Below are 7172 nucleotides of genomic sequence, written 5' to 3'. Positions count from 1 at the left end.
TTTTCTAAACTTTTTAAATGGAACACTGTCACTGATGAATACCTTAAAGGGCATTTTGGGATACTGAATATATGGGGTGTGTTAAACTGAGGTATTTCCTTTAAACATATTCAGCCAGAATTATTTAGTTTTTGTCATAATATACATCTTCCCTAAAGAATGTTTACAGTACTTCAGGGCTTGTCATATCTTTTAGGTTAAAAAAAAAGTCTATCGTTACTTATCTCCAAGATGGACTTAATTGTTTTAGTCAAGTCTGACCATTTCTGAATTCCTTAAACTGCAAATTAATTTCCACTTGTAAACAAAAGGTTTTAGGATCACCGCAGCTCTTGTAATGCTAACCCTAAACCAGCTTGGAATACTACAGCAGGAGTAAGCCAGAAAGCAGCATACAGTCTATACAGAAAATGGACAAGACAGCATTTATAAATTGCAGAAGGCCATTCATTATACAAAGATCAAGGCATTTAAAAGCTCTTTTAAATTTGGAGCAACCAAACATCCGGCAGTTCAACTGGAAAGTTCAACTGTAAACTGGATAAACAACACCCAATTACAGTGTCAAATAACAGAATGCATTATCAAACTGTTAACTTCTAACTGAAAAGTAGAAGAAAATGTCACTCCACATTTTATGGATGCCTACTCTTTTCCTTAATATTTTACTATTCAACAAAATAACTGGCCTATCTGCAATGGAGTGCAAATTAAAAACAAGCATTCTCAGACTGTATTACTTTCCATTGGCTTATTTCAACTGCTCAGCTATAGCCATCTGCAAAGAACGCATTTCTAGCAAACGGCATGATGCCAAAACAAAACAAAAATAAATGTAAAGAACTGAAAAATACTTTGACTTTGGAAACATTGTGACTATTGGACTAGTATTTAAATGTGTAATTTTTCACCTAAACTGATGATTTGCTTTTCAGCAAAATGTAGAAAGAGATGAAAGCCAGAAGATACATACTGCCATATCCCATAATGCAAGAAAAGGTGCATGCAGTGTTGCGTTACACACAATTATAAACAACTTTTCCTCCCTTCCTCTTTAGGATGCTCCACGCACTCATTATCATGACCAAGTAGTCCTCTTCAGTTTTCGTGAGAGCTTTGGCAGAGGAATCCAAGAACTGCTGAGAAATCACAAGGAGGAAAGCATGGAGAACTCCAGCGTTGTCCTTTCTTGCTGCCACCAATCGGCAGGCTGATAACACCTGCTGCCTGCTTTTGCTTTAGATATGACACCAGGTTCCTGAGTGGCCTCTGAGTGGATGCTGCCTGATCCGAAACAGACGAACTCCCTTCTGATTTTCCAGGAACTGCAAGGAGGACACAGTAGCCAGTGGGTCCAGCCACTTTGATGCGTGGTTCACCTCATCAGCTTGGCTGGTCTGGCGTAGACGCTGAGTGATTTTAAGCTGGGCAACCTTGCCTCCAGCGGAGCTGTCAACAAGAAGACTCGTAGCGACATTCAGGTCTCCTTCCAAAAGATGCATGTTTGACGGAAAGTTGCTATTTTTTAACAGTAGCATTCCCTGCCAGGCCAGACAAAGTTTCTGGTTGCTGTCTGGTTTCTGCTGTGCAGCAGGTTTTGAAGAACTGGCCTCAAATTTCTCTTCTTTTAGCCGGACTCTTAGAAGTATCACTGAATTTGCGTTTGCGTTCCCGCTCACTAGTGCCCCCTGTGTTAGTCTCAGTCAGGTTGGCATTTTTTAACCGGTCACCTGCCCTTCTCACTCTGGCTCCTCTCAGCACTGGCATGTCTATCACGAGCTGGGAGGTTCTCCTCACTCACGCAGGGGACGCCAGAGTCGCTGTACGACCCCATCCCCTGCTACTGCTTCCGCCTGACTTCGCTCAAGTGATGGACAATGCCGTAGCTTTCAGGGGAACGATCCAGGTGTCGGCTCTCTTCCAACAATCATGCGTTTTCGGGTTTGGTCACGGTTTTGTAGTTCTCTTTCTGCCCAATGACCAGCTTTCTCTTGGCCTCGCTCTGGGTCAAGATGATCAAGTTGTTCATAACCTGCTCTCACTCTGTCCCTAGCTGAGGGGGCTACCCAATCAGCAGCTGGATACAGTTCTCGTTCTCTGAAGTGCAGCGCAGGAGGAGTTCTTTCCCTGCCCCGCAGAGGTTCTTGAGCAACACGGTGCACAAAGCTTCTGCTACATCATAGTGGGGCAGAGGCAAAGGCTGCAAGTACTGCTGCTGGTATCTATGTTCTGTGTCAGCAAAATCCACTCGTAATCTGCGGTCTGGGCCCCCAAGTGGGAAACCCCTCATGTGAGTGCAGGCAGCCTGAGCAGCATCCAGACTTTCATATTGAATGTATGCCCAAGAGTCACCTTTTCTGTAGTCAATAGTCCGAATGGTGCCAAAGACAAACTCTCTTGCAAGTGCTGCCAAGGAACCCAAGGTCCTAATCCCCTACCCACAGACGTGTGGTGGGTGTGCCTTCCATAGCCAATCTTAATAATGTTTCTGCACAAAACTTTGCCAGACATGGTAGCTTGGCCCGGTGGCCATGTCCAAATTTTCATACTTGAGAAAGCCATAGGTGCTAGTTTGCCTTCTGATGGGTCGCTTAATGTCTGGTCGCTTAATGTCTATTTCAGTAATCACCCAAACCTGTCAAAAGCTCTTCGGATGTCGGACTCAGTGATGGTGATGTCCAAGTTGCCCAAAAATAACGTCCTGTTTGCTCTTTGGTCGTCTTCGGGGGAAATGATTTCCTTCAGCAAAGCTGCTCTTTCCGCTAGGACTGTATGGCGGACGTGCCCGGCCTCATAAAATGCATATTCCCTCTCTGTCCAAACTCGAGGCAACGGGGTGGCGGCGGTGGCGGAGACGCCCGTGCGAGTTGCTGCAATCTGTAATCTCTGTACCCCAAAGCTGTAGGAGACAAGGGCCGCTGGACGGGGGTGCCTGGCATGCGCCGACACCGCCGCATAGCTGTCTTTATCGATGGGCGAGCGGCTCCGCCTGCGATTAAGATACACGGCCTCGATCTTAAGCGGCCGATCATAAAGCACGAGCCGGCCACGGGCGTGCTTTAGCAGCGCGTGCATCTTCGGGCCGCCTGAAGTTCACAAACGCCACTCTCTCGTCACTTATGCGACTGATTTTTACACTCACGTCGCCAAATTTCTTGAATTCGTGAAACAATCCGTCCTCGATCTCTTCGTCGCTGAGTTGGGAGCCCAATTCGCTTATTTTTAGTGTTTTGTACTCACTCTCGGTGCTGGAGAGGGGCGGCGGAGGAGGCCGCTGCTGCTGTGGAGGATCCAGGCGTGAGTTGCTGCGGGTGGCCGAAGTCTCTGCATTCAGGCTATTCAGATGGTTCTTACTGCTCCCCGAGCTTGCGGCCGTAGCGCTGGTGTAACTGTGGTTGGTGCTACTCGCCCCTGCTGGAGGAGTGCACGTCGAAGTCGCGGCTTTCCGTACGCTTTTCGCTCAGAAGACTACGTCTGCTGGAGCTGCTTTCACTTTTTCCGGAGCTGTTGCCGTTGTTGCTACTGCTGCTGGCTCCACCGCTGCCACCGCCAGAGGTGGAAAGGGCTCCTATTTTCTTGTTGTTCGGATGGCTTCCTCCTCTGTCTCGGATATCTTCCAAGGCCCTGGAGCGTTTTTTCACCGGCGATCGTTCTTTGCCTTTCATTTTATTAATTATATACTTTTGCGTAACTAACTATACGCGTCACAAAATCCAGTGTCGCTGAAACTTTTATCTGACTATCTATCAAGTTGTTACGTAAAATAATAAACATCAAATGTATATTCACCTCGCTGTCACTCGAGCACCGAAAAGGCAATCGCCATTTTCAAACAACAAATACAATTACCCGCCCCCTTCGTTTCTTACTGGTCACAGGGAAAACAGAGGAACTGTTTCATAGGCGGTTCAATATTGTCAATCACTTTCACGCTTGGTAGAGAAGACAAACGTAACTGAGCGCCATTACGGCTCTATTTAGGAGTCGGCATTCACCGGGAGAGGTTTACATTGAGCCAGAATGGCTACAGTATTCTATCTTGTTCGATGTATAATGTGGCAAATCAGTGTTAAACGTTAGTTGCGACTCGCGGCACCGATTACGGACCTGTATTGCTCAATTAAAATATCAGAACGCAGTCAATTTAATACGACGGCATTTTTGCCTAATCAGATATAAAAAAAAAACCTGAATGCAAATTAAACTGGTGCAATATATCACTGGAAGGAGAGAAAACGGATTAACAGCATTACAAAGTGTTAAGCAAAATTAAACAAAAGTCATCACACTTACTTACGAATGCCTTTAAAATCGCTTCAGTTTTTAAACTGGCGCTCTAAACCAGAAAAATCCTCATTTTATGCACGTTTTGGTCTATATTTTGTGCATGAAATTACACCCTCTGTGATGAGTAATCTAATGTAGGCGTCTTCGGCAAAAATTATCAGAAGGACTTGAAATTGTGCATGCTACATCAACCGACCCCAGGGGTTACTCCATAATGTAATGCGAGGGATCATAGTTCCTCCTTTTCGCAAAACTATGTAAAATAGGAATTGGTAAAATTGGCATGTGAATTGTCGATTTATGATATTTTTAGTTTGCTGATCTCGAATTAGACAAAATTTTGATTCTTTACTGGTGGTCTTAGCCTCCAAACAAATTTCAAGCATAACCATAAGGGATATGTTTTCGACTGTTTCAAGTTAAGTGATTACGATAATCACGATTAAAATTGTTTTTTGTTTGATTGTTTACTAGGAATCTATGGACGTTATCAGAGGGTGAAAATGATACATTTCTATTACAATTGAGAATATTTAGATATTACATTTAAATCGAAGCACACATTTTAATATTTCAAGTATTTGATGTAATTCTTCCTCTTTTTTATGTGCTTCTACATCATGAAGTAAACATTTATGCGGTTTATGTAACAAGCAGTTGCATTTTTTTATGAACACCCTGAATTAGGATGAGCGTAAATGTTGATTTAGACTTTTTATTTACATAAAATCTAATTAGAATGGTTCCTTCATTTTACGCTTAAGTAAAAAATGTAAAATAATTAAAATTTAATAAATTCACACAATGTTCTCATGTATACAATATTGTTCTAAATCAAGTTAACATTAAATGATTTAGTCAATCTAATGTTTCGAGGTATATTCATTGACTTACATATAACTTCTAGTTTTGTCGCTTTTTATAACTTTTGATCCAAAACACTTTTCTGCTATGTTCCTATGCATCATACAGCAGAAGTCTGCTATTATACTGGCATCCTACAGTCCCTCAAGTACTACTTTTCATGTCCTTGATATCTTGCTGGAGTCTTTCACCTTGCTCTTCACTCTCTGCTTCAGGATTTTCGGGAAAAATTCCAAATGCAAATCTAAGTGACCTTTGAGACTCAAAGTCTGTTGAAACTCAATTTCTTAAACTTAACTAACAATTTTGTTTTCAGAATTTCTTATAATTTGGATCTTATTGCTACTACAAATCTTGTTCATTGCACCATCAAATTCAGAATCAGAAATCAGTTTTCAAATACCAGGTCTGGCAAAATTGAGGTCAACTTAAACACATTTATTAGCCTTTGTCAAAAGGAATTTAAAATATGTGAGGAAACAAAAGTGCCCATTGAAAATCTATTCAGGGGACATGAAAACTACATAATGAATATCTGATGTTTTTCTAGAATTTATTTTAAATATCTAACCTGGAATGTAAATAATTTTTCTCTGTCTGTATAAATGTAATCAATCATCCATTTTCCTAACCTTCCTCTCTAGTACAGTACTGGAGCATAAGGGGTCCTAAGCTATTTTAGGGTAAACTCACATATCCACGCTCCTCAGTTAACATGTACATATTTTAGTTAAAATTATCACTATTTACTATATGTATCTGTTTCAGTATGTTTATTCCTATATATATATATATATATATATATATATATATATATATATATATATATATATATATATATATTACATACCCTTCAGCTGTAAGTACTCATTAAATTTTTATTAAGAAGAAAATTAAACCTTTTAAACTGAAGGAAAATATGCCAATAATTATTTGTTAGGATCTCTTTGTATACCATGTTGTCAGTCTGCCTCCGGTTGTAATATGACCTGCTGTGTGCTGAGCTTACTCTTGAGCATGTAACTACAGTTGGCCACGTGAACAGTAATCTTGTCTCAAATCTCTCAGCTTGGATTGCTGTTGTCATAATCGGTTTGAGTCTCATGGTTTGTTTCAATTACGACAGTATTTGCAGGATTTGTTGTGTTGAAGTGACATTTGGCATCTGTCAAGCGTTGTAGGCATACAACCGGTTTCATCGATAAAATCACATCCAGCTTTTGAGAGTTTAAACATTCATAAACATCAAAGTGTCCACTACTGAAATCGTCACCGTGAATCTAAGATGTTTAAGAGGCAATGGCGGTTGTCGAAAGGTGTAAAATATTTGGCATTTGATTTCTTGAAAGCAAACTGAACAATTCAGCTGCAGCCATCAACTCACATGCAGAACCATAGGTGAAGGGCTTAAGCATTTCACTCTTCTAGTGTTCCTGTGAGCATAATTATCTCCTGTACCTCATCAGTCCACACCTTGAACCTGTCCCAGTCATTCAATACATAAGACAGAATGTTCCTCCGGATATCAGAGTGAGCCTGATATGATGTAGCAATATGTAACAAAGAGAATGGAAAAGGTAGGTGGTATCTCCGGGCATGGAAACCACTCAGTAAGTGACAGTTGTTTGATTGATAGTGATCATCTCGAAGACATGGTAATGGGGGTTGGAATGATAAAGAAATGGGTACCTGAGCAATGTAAAGTAAGTGTAAAATACCTATACAAACTATAATTGTAATAAACAAACAATAAAACAGCGAGAAGCTCGTGGATTAAACAAAAGGCTGTAGTTATCAGTAGGGAGCGAATCCGTGGCAAAGTAAGGAAGGGAATGTAAGACGGAGCGATGGACGGCCTTATATAGCAGGCAGCCAACATCGTGGGAGGCGTTGGATGGGGATCCAACCTACCACATGTTGACCGAGGTGCAGGCTATGGACGATATATATGTAAGTAGGATTCAGTTAGCGTGGGAAACCGTGTACAAATTTCTTGAAGATGGGCCCTTTTAATAAGTGGC

At 41.4% G+C, this 7172-nt stretch overlaps 1 pseudogene; it reads right to left on the bottom strand.

Annotated features, from left to right (window-relative positions):
• Window positions 1-1016: 1016 nt before the first annotated feature.
• Window positions 1017-3665, bottom strand: LOC120519865 (annotated as a pseudogene).
• Window positions 3666-7172: the final 3507 nt, after the last annotated feature.

The sequence above is a fragment of the Polypterus senegalus genome, unplaced genomic scaffold (genome assembly GCF_016835505.1).
Source record: "Polypterus senegalus isolate Bchr_013 unplaced genomic scaffold, ASM1683550v1 scaffold_9774, whole genome shotgun sequence".
Classification (NCBI taxonomy): domain Eukaryota; kingdom Metazoa; phylum Chordata; class Cladistia; order Polypteriformes; family Polypteridae; genus Polypterus; species Polypterus senegalus.
This window is presented reverse-complemented; position numbering and strand designations above follow the sequence as displayed.